The sequence below is a fragment of the Terrapene carolina genome, unplaced genomic scaffold (genome assembly GCF_002925995.2).
Source record: "Terrapene carolina triunguis isolate 2854851 unplaced genomic scaffold, T_m_triunguis-2.0 Scaffold85, whole genome shotgun sequence".
NCBI lineage: Eukaryota > Metazoa > Chordata > Testudines > Emydidae > Terrapene > Terrapene triunguis.
Window position 1 is genome coordinate 45,121,228 of NW_020664436.1, and position 13,349 is coordinate 45,134,576.

The 13,349-nt window shown below is 46.5% G+C and overlaps 1 protein-coding gene across 2 annotated transcripts in view; it reads right to left on the reverse strand.

Moving 5' to 3' along the window:
• Positions 1-13,349, reverse strand: part of STX11 (syntaxin 11) — a 70,103-nt gene that overhangs the window by 19,771 nt on the left and 36,983 nt on the right. The window contains exon 1 of one of the 2 annotated variants that reach the window (XM_024219989.1): positions 1,996-2,064. The exons of the other annotated variant lie outside the window; for it this stretch is intronic. The gene's annotated coding sequence lies outside the window, so the exon portion shown is untranslated. Of the gene's footprint in view, positions 1-1,995; positions 2,065-13,349 lie in introns of those variants that run through there. 2 annotated transcript variants of the gene reach the window in all.

Here is a 13,349-nt window from a genome sequence, read left to right on the forward strand (position 1 = left end):
TACAGTAAAGCAATTAGTGACTTTGACTAATGTTAAATTAATGTTACATTTCTGTCAAATAGAGGTACTCTCCTTCTCACATTCTGCCCCCCAGACATATAAGTATAGGTCTAGACTTCCCAACACTATAAAAATAATAACTTAACAGTTTACTATTTACCATTAAAACTATAGCAGTAAACCTAACCAAATTACATGGTGAACCTTCGTGACAGTGTGGTATGGCATGGCATGTGATTTTGTATGCTATTGTGTTGCAGTTATTTGCAATGATCAGAAGCTACTATTACCACAGAAAATAATAATCTGAAATGTTAGACACATTATTCACGAGAAGAGGTTGTGTCTCACCCCTCTATTCTTAATCGAAACCTAACCCTAACACTTGTTATCTTACCATTTTAGACTAAAGGAAAACAAGACAAAACATGGAGACCAGCTGGCTAAATCCATTGTTTGGTTCATAAATACACCTGCCATATTTAACTGGGCACTCAATAGTCTGTGAGCAGTAGCTAATCTCAAGCCTTAAACTGAAGAAAAGTGACAATTATTCATGGGTGGAGGGCACCATAAGAAAGAGTAACCAAAGGCTCAGCCTCTCAATCAGCATAAGAAGAATACTGTGTTACCTATCATACAGGAGCATCACACTTGCACAGCCCTTTGAAAATGTAAAGTGCTAAGTAACAGTATTATCAGAAAATCATGACACAGTTTAAGTTCTCCTCAAATTGTGAGGCCATGTATAAAAGCCACTGATTTTCCTTCTTCAATGTCTGAACACATTAAAAAAAAGAAAGCCTCACAATTCTAATTCCTACTCTCACAATTCAAGAGTAGGAACAGGAAGTTTAAATTACCATTTTCAGGCCAATGCCAGTCCTCTAGTCACTTCCTGTCCCACTATCATTCAGTTTGAATTACAAAAGGCCATCTCAAATATATGGAGGTATTCATTCATTTTAGCAGGAATGTCAATTCCAATCAGTTAGTAGGAAGAGTCAAAGAAAGGTAACTTGTTCAGTCAGTTAATCATGGGTCATTCTGGGGTGACTAAGGAGAGAGCAAAATGACTTTTATATTCTGGATCTAAGGCAAATACACATATTAGCTGGGTTTGGACTGTAATACACAACTAGAATCGTTAATGAAGTTAGCATTTGTTAGGTTACATAGATTGGAGGAGTAGGGAGATCCTGATTTTGTTCTTCTTAGTCACAGGATTAAGAAATTACAGCTGAATATGTATTTTTTTTAAAAGGATTTAAAATAGCTTTCAGACAGATATCATAAATTCTCCTTTCACCTTCTAAACCAGGTACTTTCTTGAAAAACAGACACACTGCACCTCTTTTCCCTGAGATTTTAAAAAAAAGAGACTATTTCAAAGCACACCTAGACTCAGAACACTAGCTCGTTACTACACCATAATATTGTTCTCTTTTGCTTCTGTTTGAAAGGGCCATGGTACTTTACCTGCGCCTCAAGCACGATGGAAAGGAGTTAGTTTTAATATTTCCGCGGAGCTTTCCAAATGTGGTACAATTTGAAGGGAACCTGAACTTGTCTAGTTTCTTACTGGCTGATGATCTTCCAATTAAAACAACCATCTGTCTCAGGCGCCCCAAGCCCCCTTCCTAGCCCGGGATTGTTCCCTTAGTCCACTGCCACCCCTCCGCCCCTCTCCAGCAGGTACCGCATCGGCCTATTCGGCAAAGTTCAGATGATACAACTTCCCCCGAAGCGAGCGGCGGCTCGGCTCAGCTCACGCCCACCCCACCCAGCCGAGAGGAGCGCGCCCCTACCCGGGAGGCTGAGAGGAGACAGGAAGACTCCGGGCTCCCACGAGCAGCCGAAAGAGACGGGGGCTTTAGAGCTGAGAGGGGCGCACGCCGCCAAACCCTCCATCCCCACAGGGGCCCGGGCAGCCCTCGGCCGGGGGGAGGCTCGCTGTGCCCGAGCCGCAAGGCAAAGGGCCCCGGCGGAACTCACCGCTCCAGGAAGATGGGCAAGAGGCTGAGTCCCCGCTGCTTGCTCCAGCCGCGTCCTCCCGCAGAAACGTGCCGCTTCCTCGAGGGAGCCTGTCAAGCCGGGCTGGGCTCAGGGAGTTTCCCCAGCCCCTCACGCGCCCCGCCCAGGCTCCTCCCCCGTCCGGGCCCATTGGCCGCAGTTCCAGGCCGCGGCAGTGACCGGCCGCGGGATGCTGCGCTGCGGGGCGAGGGGAGCCAGGGCGCTGGGGGCTTCCAGAGCCTGGGAGCCAGCGGGGGAAGGGGTCTCCCAGTGGCTGCCGCGGCATGGTGGGGAAGCCCGGGGGTCTGGAGGTGGAAATTGGGGAGGTGCGCGGGGCTCTCCCAGCGTCTGCTGCGAGAGCCATGGATGATTTGGGGAGCGACTGGTACAGCCCCCTCCTACTCTCCCCAGGCCTGCTTCGGGGGAGAGGTTGGCGGTGGGTCACTTCTGAGAACAGGCTGAGGGGGTTTCCCCAGCTGCTAGGAAGTGTGGGTGGCTCTGGCTGTAGCCAGCTGCTGGGCCTGACTGCACCTTGCTACCCCCTTCCTGGTGCTTTGGTTCAGAAGGGGCCTTTGCAGCAGATGGGCACCTAGTACAAGGGGTTAGCACAACCTCCCTTAAGTGGCTCTTTTAATCCTGTTCTGCTGATACTCACACCTGCTTGTCAGCTGTTTGAAATGGGCCACCTTGATTGCTTTGGCTCATTAGCACTACAAAAGTGATTTTCCTTCCCTTGGTATTCACCCCTTCTTGGCAACAGTTGAGAATAGGCTACTTCCACCTTAATTGAATGGTCTCGTTAGCACTGACCCCCTCACTTGGTAAGGCAACTCCCATCTTTTCATGTGCTGTGTAATTATACCTGCCTACTTGTATTTTCCACTCCATGCATCTGATGAAGTGGGTTCTAGCCCACAAAAGCTTATGCCCAATATATTTGTTAGTCTCTAAAGTGGCACAAGGACTCCTTGTTGTTAGTGCAGTTAGAGCAGGTCGGGGGAGCTAAATAAGCGTGTGGGGAGGAGACGATTGAGAACGGAGTAGCAGAGCAGAGAAGCAGCAGGGTGAGTCGGGGGAGGTATGAAGGAGTGAGGGGGTGAAGAGTAAAGTTACGGGCAGGGTAGAGGAACAGGAGTTCCTGGGGACCAGAGTGGGTGGGGATGGATCAGAGCATGGGATATCGGGAACAGTGACGTAGCTAGGATGGGACATTTGGGTGGGCAATGATGGGGGAGCCCCACACTCCCTCCAGCCAGCCTTGCGGGGGGCAATGGATGCTCTGGCCTGGGCCTCCTGGGGCCCCACACGCACACCCAGCTCCGGGAGGAGAAGCCACTCTCCAGCAGCAATGGCTCCCATCCCAGTCCCATGCCGGTCCTGGCTCCCCAAGTGGCAGGACTACCTTTTTTGAGGATTCCTCTGCCGCCACTGGTTCGCCTGAAGCTTACCCTCCTCCCAGTGGAAGATTAGTCACTGGGCCAAAGGGGCGTGCCCAGGGCGCCCAGCCAATTGTGGGCCCCTGGAAAAATGGGCACCCTGCCTGCTCTACCTGCCCGCCTGGTGCTCCTGCCGGGGAGCGGGGTCAGGGCGCGAGAGCTTGCCTTGCTCCACCTGCTCCCTGGCTGGAGAGCAGGGCAAGCCCCTGCGCCCCAACCCTGCTCCCCAACTGGAGCACCGGGCAGGCAGAGAAAACCCCCACATCACAACCCCGCTCCCCAGCTGGAGCGTCGGGCGGACAGAGTGGGATATAAGCTGGAGCTGAAGCAGAACTGGGGCTGGGGGGTGGGCCTGGACGCTAAGTGGGTGGGCCGCAGCCCACCGATGGCTATGCCCCTGATCGGGAGTAGGAGGCACTGCGCAGAATGATACAGGAGAAGGGAGGTAAGTGATAGACTGAGAATTGTGGATGGAACAGACGCTGCCTCAGTGAATGTCAACAACCACCAGTAGCAACAGAAGTGGCAGAAAGTCAGAATACAGTTTTTTGGGCCCTGTTCATGTTATAACTTGTAATCAGTTGCTGGCATGTTTGGCTGTACACATGGCTTGTGTTTGAATACAACAAGGTTAAAACTCCATTTGTGTCTGTGGTAAGTATACTAACTGTGTTGAGCTAACCGTATTTTGCTATGCCAGAGGCCTAGGGGTAGACAAAGCATCATGTTGTAACAAGTTTAGCTTTTTTGCAGTGTGGACTGGACACCCTAACTAAATTTGTATAACCAGTTTGGCTAGTCCTTCTTCACTGCTCTGTGTGAAGTACAAAGCCCACACATTGCCCCACATTTTGCTGATACTAATCAGTCAGTGTGCATGTCCTCCAGTTGCTTTTTCCCTTACTGAGGTCCTGATTCAGAAAGATATTTAAATGTAATAGTGTCATTGGCTTCAATGGGACAACTCGGGTGCTTAACACCAGACGTGCTTGAATACCTTACTGAACAGGGGCCTGAGGCACTATGTCCAGATTTTCCCAGAATTCACTAATACAAACATGGTAGGGCAGATATGCAAACACAGTATGATGGCAGAAAAACTGCTGGGAATACAAACTGAACTCCATTACTTGTAACCATTTATCAAATAAAGATGAATAAGTTTTGCATGGACAATGTCTGTAGTGTGTGTTTGTGTTTGGGGGTTACTTGCTGTGTGCTGAGCTTGTGTTTGTCAGTCTGTTTGGTTGTTTGAAGGACCATGTGCTGTGGCTGGCAGTTGGAAGCGGTGAGCTTCAAAGGAAGGTCTGAAAGCTAGAAGCCTCTGGTAATTGGCTGAGCCTTAATCAGTGGGCGGGGCATTCACACAGGCCAGGGCTTTATAAAGGGGTTATAGTGGACCACAAGCTAAATATGAGTCAACAGTGTGATGCTGTTGCAAAAAAAGCAAACATGATTCTGGGATGTATTAACAGGTGTGTTGTGAGCAAGACATGAGAAGTCATTCTTCTGCTCTATTCTGCGCTGGTTAGGCCTCAACTGGAGTATTGTGTCCAGTTCTGGGCACCGCATTTCAAGAAAGATCTGGAGAAATTGGAGAGGGTCCAGAGAAGAGCAACAAGAATGATTAAAGGACTTGAGAACATGACCTATGAAGGAAGGCTGAAAGAATTGGGTTTGTTTAGTTTGGAAAAGAAAAGACTGAGAGGGGACATGATAGCAGTTTTCAGGTATCTAAAAGGGTGTCATAAGGAGAAGGGAGAAAACTTGTTCACCTTAGCCTCTAAGGATAGAACAAGAAGCAATGGGCTTAAACTGCAGCAAGGGAGGTTTAGGTTGGACATTAGGAAAAAGTTCCTAACTGTCAGGGTGGTTAAACACTGGAATAAATTGCCTAAGGAGGTTGTCGAATCTCCATCTCTGGAGATATTTAAGAGTAGGTTAGATAAATGTCTATCAGGGATGGTCTAGACAGTATTTGGTCCTGCCATGAGGGCAGGGGACTGGGCTCGATGACCTCTTGAGGTCCCTTCCAGTCCTTGAATCTATGACAGTGCCCCAAAGAGTTGGGGCCAAATTCAGTTGTGAGTCGATTAGTGTAATTTACTCAGTCAGAGGAGTTGTACTAACATACTCTGCCTTAAATTGGGTCTTTACTGAAGAAAACTTCCCCCAAATTCTAACCAGTTTTAAAAACTCGTTAAGCTAAACACTGTTGGTATTTGCCACGTCTTCAGTGACTGGTAGGGGAACCTGGGCCCATTCTCTACTCTGGGTTCCAGCTCAGGGGCCCTCCAGTTAGCAGCCAAGGCCTGCACTGCTGTTCTTTGCTGCTCTGCCCAGAGCCTTCTCCTACCTTCGTGTCTCTCCACTCTCTGGGCTTGCCAGCATCCCAACTCCCTCCTCCCAGGGAGAAACTGTGGATCACCCTCTATAGTCTTAACACACCACCCTCCTCCCAGAGAGTGACTGCAGCCTGCTTTCCTGCAGTACCCTTCTGTTGTCTGCTCCCTCGCTCTATGGAATTCCTGCTTGTTCCTGCCCTGCTGAGCCTGCTCCCAATAAACCCCCTACTCTCTGGCTCCTCCTCCAGATGCAGCCAGTGGAGTTAATTGGGCTGCCTGGCCATCTTAATCCATTCCAGTCTTGTGTGGGTAGACACCCCATCACAGTAGGCCAGGGATGGCCAACCTGTGGCTCTTCAGAAGTTAATATGTGGCTACTTGTATAGGCACCGACTCTGGGACTGGAGCTACAGATGCCAACTTTCCAATGTGCCGGAGGGTGCTCACTGCTCAAGCCCTGGCTCTGCCACAGGCCCTGACCCCACTCCACCCCTTCCTGTCTCCTCCCCCACCCCAGCCTCGAAACAGCTGATCGGGAGGTGTGGAGAGGGAGGGGAAGGCGCTGATTGGCAGGGCTGCCAGTGGGTGGGAGGTGCTGGGAGTGGTGGGGGCAGGGAGTTGGCGGGGGGCTGCTGATTTATTACTGTGGCTCTTTGGCAATGTCTATTAGTAAATTCTGGCTCCTTCTCAGGCTCAGGTTGGCCACCCCTGCAGCAGGCGATGAGAATGACACTGCAACAAGAGCCAGGGTAGGGAACAGACAGGACTGGGAGAGAAATAGATTGCAGGGGATGGGCAGAAGGGGTCAGTCTTTGGAGGAAACAGGCAGAAGAGCCTGTGCCCACTACAGCACACTCCCTTGCAGAGCCTGGACTGGAACCCAAGACTCACCCTTCTTCTGCTGTCAGAAAACCCACTGGCAAAGTGTGTGTCTCCTCTCCCTTAAGTGCTGGTCCACATGGATGATGACAATTTACTACTACTATCCGTTACTACCTTAGCTCAAGTGATTGAGGTATGTGCAGTGGATCTAAAGGTTCCAGACACATGGCTGCACCATGTGGGTGTCCACATGATGCCACAGGATGGAATTTCTGTTTTTCAGTTAGCTTTTTAAAAAACCCTAGGAAATACTATATGATCGTGTAATTAAAGACTATTGTTATGCTATCCAACAGAGGCCAAATTAAGATTGAACAGGCAACCTTAGTTCTATCATTTTCTAATGTTTGAGTGCTTTACTTTGCAACATTAATGTTCTTTTAATGTAGCTTTGTGTGCGTAATAACTGATATAGGCTTATAATTGATATTTTTTTGCTTACTTTTATAGTAAATAAGGGGGTCATATTTTTGATGTATGTAATAGAATTTGAAGATATAAACTATGACTGAATTTGAATATTTAAATACCTTCCCTTGGCTGTTCATTCCTTGACACACATACCTACCAACAGAACTGAAAGCCAAGTTGGTTCACAGACACAAAAATTGTTAACAGGAGTTTTGACTGAATAAAGACTTAAAGATTTGGGGCCAGATCCTGCAGCCCTTACTCACATTCAATATGAGTACAAGCTATAGAATTGGATTTTTGGCCCTCTTAGTCACATAACTGACAGCACAATGTGTATATATTGCATCAGTAATCTTATGTAATATGTTCCAATGCTGACCCTATGTAAATTGGTACATTTACTCAATATCTAGTTCTCAAAACCCTTTTTTACACCATATGACAGTTTCAGATAAGGAACTGATGAAAGAATGAAGTGCAATAAGAACAACTTGAAGTCAAAGCCAGAATCAAGCTGTGAAAGAAACAAACAGCATTTTATTGAGGAAGATTTTTCCAGAGATGTTCAAAGGCCTAGTTAAAGCTCTCTCTCTCTCTCTCTCACACACACACACACATTATAACAATATATATATATATATATATATATATTATTCACTCTTGGAGAGAATTACTTTCCATTTGACGTGATCTAGTTGGGGCTTTGTTCTGATTTCACAAACAAATAATTTTAAATAAAATTTCTTTAAAAGTTTATATTAAAGAAGTAATTTTATACATTATATGACCTCTTCTCTTATCCTCTAAATCTCTCTCCAAAATTACTGCTTTTATATAACCTTCCTATGTTAATCTCCCTTCCTATTCATGAAATCTTTCTGCAGCAGTTCTCAGACTATGGGTTGGGACTCTAAAGTGGGTCGTGACCTCGTTTTAGTGAGTTGCCAGGGCTGGCGTTAGACTTGCTGGGGCCCAGGGCTGAAGCCCCAGGGCTTCAGTCCCCAGGCCTGGAGTGGTGGGGCTCAGGCTTGGCCCCCGCTCCTGGAGTCCTGTAGTAATTTTTGTTGTCAGAAGAGATCCCAGTGCATTGAAATTTGAGGACCCCTGGTAGAGTATCCCATTTATTGGGTGAAATCCTGGTCCAAGTGAGGTCAATGAGAAAACTTCCAAAGACCCATTATATTCTTCTGAATCAGAGTGGGAGGGACCATAGGTTTATTGCATGTAAAGCAAAACGTACACTTTAAAAGCATTCTATAAATAACATTAACCAGCCATAAAAGAAAACCCTACATTTCTGAGTGCAAGATTTGTTCCTCCTCTTCCCTCTCTTTTTCACATCCATCTGGATCCATCTCTTTGGTAGTATTGATCAGTTAGCCTTAAATGGATGCTGGGATCCAGGCCTATCTGCAGGATCACAGGATTGGATACTTTCTTGCTTTCCCTCTTCATAAGGCTGACTACAACACAAGATTTCAGGGACACAGCTTTCTCCTTTACACTGGACTGAAGAAACTAAATGAAACAATTTAGAAAATAAAAACCAATATAGCAAACATCTAGAAATAAAATTGCTTGTTAATGTAACTGCATGGGTAATCAAGGTTATATTCTGGCTGGTATAACATAAAACATTGATTGAGAATTAAGTAAACCCGTAGGTTGTTCCAGCAAAACTGCAGTTAACAATGCACTGTGTGACAGGCCAGTTGACCGAGACAGGAATGAAATGCTCATCCAGAAACATTTGCTGCCTGCAACATCATTGGTGGGGACTGTTACCTGCACACATTAGGGCACCCCATCTTTTCCCAGTCTGTAGGGCTCCAGGCGTAACCCGGTAAATCTCCTCCCTTGGTGTTCACACTTCAACTGCTAGCAGAGGACCTCACCCTCCCTGACTGAACTAACCTCGTTATCTCCAGACTGATTCTTGCCAGCATATTTTTACCTGCCCCTGGAAATTTCCATTACATGCATCCGACGAAGTGGGCATTCACCCACGAAAGCTTATGCTCCAATACATCTGTTAGTCTTAAAGGTGCCACAGGACTCTCTGTTGCTTTTTCCGGTAAATTTAGGCACCCCCACCTTTTCCCAATTCGTAGGGCTCCAGGCGTATACTACTACTGCAGGTTTGCAGGCCTTTTACCAGTGAAAGAGCCTTGCACAGTAATATACTACATAACCTCTATTTATTAACAACCACCAAAACCAGACTGCACACGCTACACACACAGTGCTCACCACTCCCAATAAGCCAGATGAACTTTTCTTGATGGTCAGTCAGGATCAGGTCCATCTGGGGGCCTACAGTTTCTGCACGGTGTCATTGGCAGAGTGTTGAGGTCTGGCAGCTCTGATCTTTGGGGCTGTGTCCTGGAGTTGGTTCCCAAAGAACTTCCTTTTGGACCCCAGTTTATATAGTGAAATTTGAGTCCTGTTTAGCTGTACCTTAAGCAATCATTATACTGAAATCTATCTAACCAATCCTAACATAGTGTAACAAAATTCTCTAATCAATTCTACCCCACCACCTTAATTAATTTACACCTAGCAAAATTAATTATGTAACAGATAGAAACAATTAAAGAACCATACAGAGACCATACAGATAAACAATAGGGAAGTGGGGACCATAATGACAAAACAATAAAGAAATGAGAATTTCACAACCACAACTATTGATAAGTGATTTCTTGGCAGACAGAATGATGTCAAACTAAGTTTTCTTTAGCCATCTTAAGATCTGTTTCTTTATCTGGTGATAGTGGGTGTTATTAGGACAGGGTCTCCTTCTTAACAGCCTGATATTACATTGTTTTAATGTAATTTAGATGGAATGTGAGGATGTGACTTCCTGCTTCTCAGCTAATGGCTGCTGCTCGGCTGCTCTTTTAATCTGCTGCAGACGCAGGCCTTAGGCTTTAGGCCTTACAATATGGCTGCAGACAAAGGCCTTATCCTTACAGTCCCCTCCTTAATGACACTTTTACCAAAGCTGTCATTACTATCAAAGGAGTCCAATACTCGGAGCTGATGAGCTTGGGCTTGCCTCCTTGGTAGGACCAACAAGGGCCTTATTTGACTTTGTATACCAGCTTTCTGTAGTCTTCAAACAGTTCTCTTCATGCAGCAAGCCAAAGCTATTATGCTCACTAATAAAGCCAGTTGGATTCCAATGATCACCAAAATGGGGTGAACCATTATATTTAGCATACCAGTTGCAGAAGGTGACCACCCTAATAGTGTTTCCCACCAGAAGTGATGTCCTGCATCTGCAATAGTTTTCAGCACTTGGCTGATTTTTGTATTATCATGTTGTACTTCAATATGTATTTGTTCTGCTGTCTGTGCAATGTATATTGTAAATGGGAATATAACATAGGATGGACCAACAATTTTCTTATCATGGTCATATTCATGCCTAAAGTTACAGGCATTACATTATGATACAACTGTGGTTTAAACTTCAAGTAGTTTACAGTCCATACAGGTACATAGTATTCAACATTATAACTTATAATTTTCCTAATATTGCAGAAACATCTATTAACTAAATAAGTCATAAAATACAGTTCATTATCGTCTACTACTACCAAAGGTCAATGACTTCTAACACAAACACGTCCCTTTCCCGCATACACAACAGATGACTTTTGTTCAATGAATATATCAAACATACATCTTTGGGTTCCTTTGTCTTTTACATAAAAACATTCATCTCTTTCTTGTAAGTTTTGATCCTCACACACCTATCCCAAATTTTCATGGGCCACACACTGAAAATGTCAATGGTTTTCCATTGCTGGTTTTCTTTATATGCCCAGGAGTGATGATCAGCAGAATACATAACCAAATTTTTCATTAGCTGGATTCCCACAGGTACCACCGGGTATATATCAATAGTCAGGCTGGGTGTACAGTTACTACATATGCCCGTAGGACCGTTTGATCTGTATTCAATGTAAAGTTTACCAATTTCCACCATGCCATTAATTCCTTCTCCCCTTCTGTAACATTTTCCCTCAAAACTTTTTATTTCCAAAGGCAAATTTCCTTTCATGCCTTCCCAGATTATTTGAATGACCAATTACTGACTTATTTCCTGGGCCTGTGTACAGGCTAATGTTATAGACACATTTTCTTGTATTGTATCCATAGTTCCTGCTAAAAATAACATCCTTGCTGTTGCCATACTGGCAGTATTTTAGAAAATAATTGTTGTGCCATTCCTAATTCTGACAAGGAGACACAGATGGGCTTTCCGAGATGGCCTTTCTTGTATTTCAGCTGTGACATAACTTAGTTTTTTTGCCAATACCTCTATGTTAGTAGCATCCAGTATTCCAACTCCTAATCCACTTCCACCCAAAGCAGTTTCCAATACACTTCTTGGGAGCCTTTTCTTTAGGCTACCCACCCCTCCTGACTGCCAGGCAAATCCAATAACCTTCAGTAGTTAACACTGAGATAGTATTAGGGCAGCTATACCTTCACTGGGCCTTTACTGTACTGCCCCTTATAGTAATTAGGGAAGGTGTTGCAATGGCCTTCCTTTCCTTACATCCAATTTTATACAACACCCAGGTGCATTCAGTTGGGCTTGCATGCTGGAAGTTGATTAAGACTTACCAATTATTACTGATTCCCCCCCCCTCCCCCAGTAGATCCACGGTATTCTGGGTTGCTCTTTAGCTGGCACCAGCTTTTCCTAAAGTTCTGAAAGACAAAAAGAACATTTTTCTACCTCTTTTGTGGCATATTTGGAAGCATATTTGGAACAGGGTGGCAGATTATTGCTTAAAATACCCCTTCCTTTTACAAATATCCTTGCTGATTGCAGGCAAAACAGAGGAATTACCCCCATACTTTCCTGTGTTTTTGTTCTATAGGCAGGCCAGGTTTAATGGCTTTTACCTTGTAAGGGTTTAGCGGAAATTATCCCACTGTTCAGTCATTAAATTCATGAGGTGGTGTACCTCAGTTTCCCTTTTTATACTGCAGACCAGGTTTGTAATGTTTTTTCTACTGTGCTAAGCTTTAAGTTTATTCACAGGTAATAGCTGAAAAGCATCACCCTATGACCTTAAAGGATATTTCCAAAAATCATACACACTATACATTGTTACAGGGGTACTTATTAACATTAAATTTATCCTAATGTTTAATATTAACAACAACATTAGCATCAAATCTATTAAAGGTATCTTGTTATACCATGAATTATATCCTTGGGGTTTTGGTGAATTAAAAGGTAGGGGTGTCATGCATATAAGCAGACCTCTTTTTTTATTTGTCTTCAGATTCTAGCACTGTGCATACACGCAAAAAGGTATATTTTTTCTACTTAGGGTTAATCTGTCCCTCTTATTCTTAGGGTTGACTTCTTTTTCCACCTTCCTCGGAGGGGGGGGGGCTGTCATAATTTGAGCCTTTTGGTTTCAGGTATACCTCTACCTCAATATAACGCTGTCCTCGGGAACCAAAAAATCTTACCGTGTTGTAGGTGAAACTGCGTTATATCTAGGGTTACCATATTTCAACACTGAAAAAAGAGGACACTCCACGGGGGCCTGGCCCTGCCCCAACTCCGCCCCTTCCCCACCCCCGGCCCCACCCCAACTCCGCCCCAGCCCCGCCCCAACCCCCCGCTTCCCCAAAGCCCCTGCCCCAACTCTGCCCCCTCCTCTGAGCACCCTGCATTCCCCCTCCTCCCTCCCGCTCTGATCTTGGTTGGGGGTTGCTAAGTGCTTCCCTGCTCCCCACTCGCCCTGCAGCCCCCCCGCCCCTGCAGCCTCTGTGACCCCTGCTCCCCACTCACCCTGCAGCCCCTGCACCCCCCGCCCCTGCAGCCTCTGCACCCCCACCAGCCCTGCCCCTGCACCCCCCCGCCCCTGCAGCCTCTGTGACCCCTGCTCCTCACTCGCCCTACAGCCTCTGCGCCCCCCGCCTGCCCTGCCCCTGCCCCTGCCCCCTCCCGTCCCTGCAGCCTCTGTGACCCCTGCTCCCGACTTGCCCTGCAGCCCCTCCGCCCCTGCAGCCTCTGTGACCCCTGCTCCTCACTCGCCCTACAGCCTCTGCGCCCCCTGCCTGCCCTGCCCCTGCACCCCCCGCCCCTGCAGCCTCTGTGACCCCTGCTCCCGATTCGCCCTGCAGCCCCTGCACCCCTCTGCCCCTGCAGCCTCTGTGACCCGTGCTCCCCACTCGCCCTGTACCCCCCTGTCCCTGCCTGCCCTGCTCCTCCTCGCCCTGC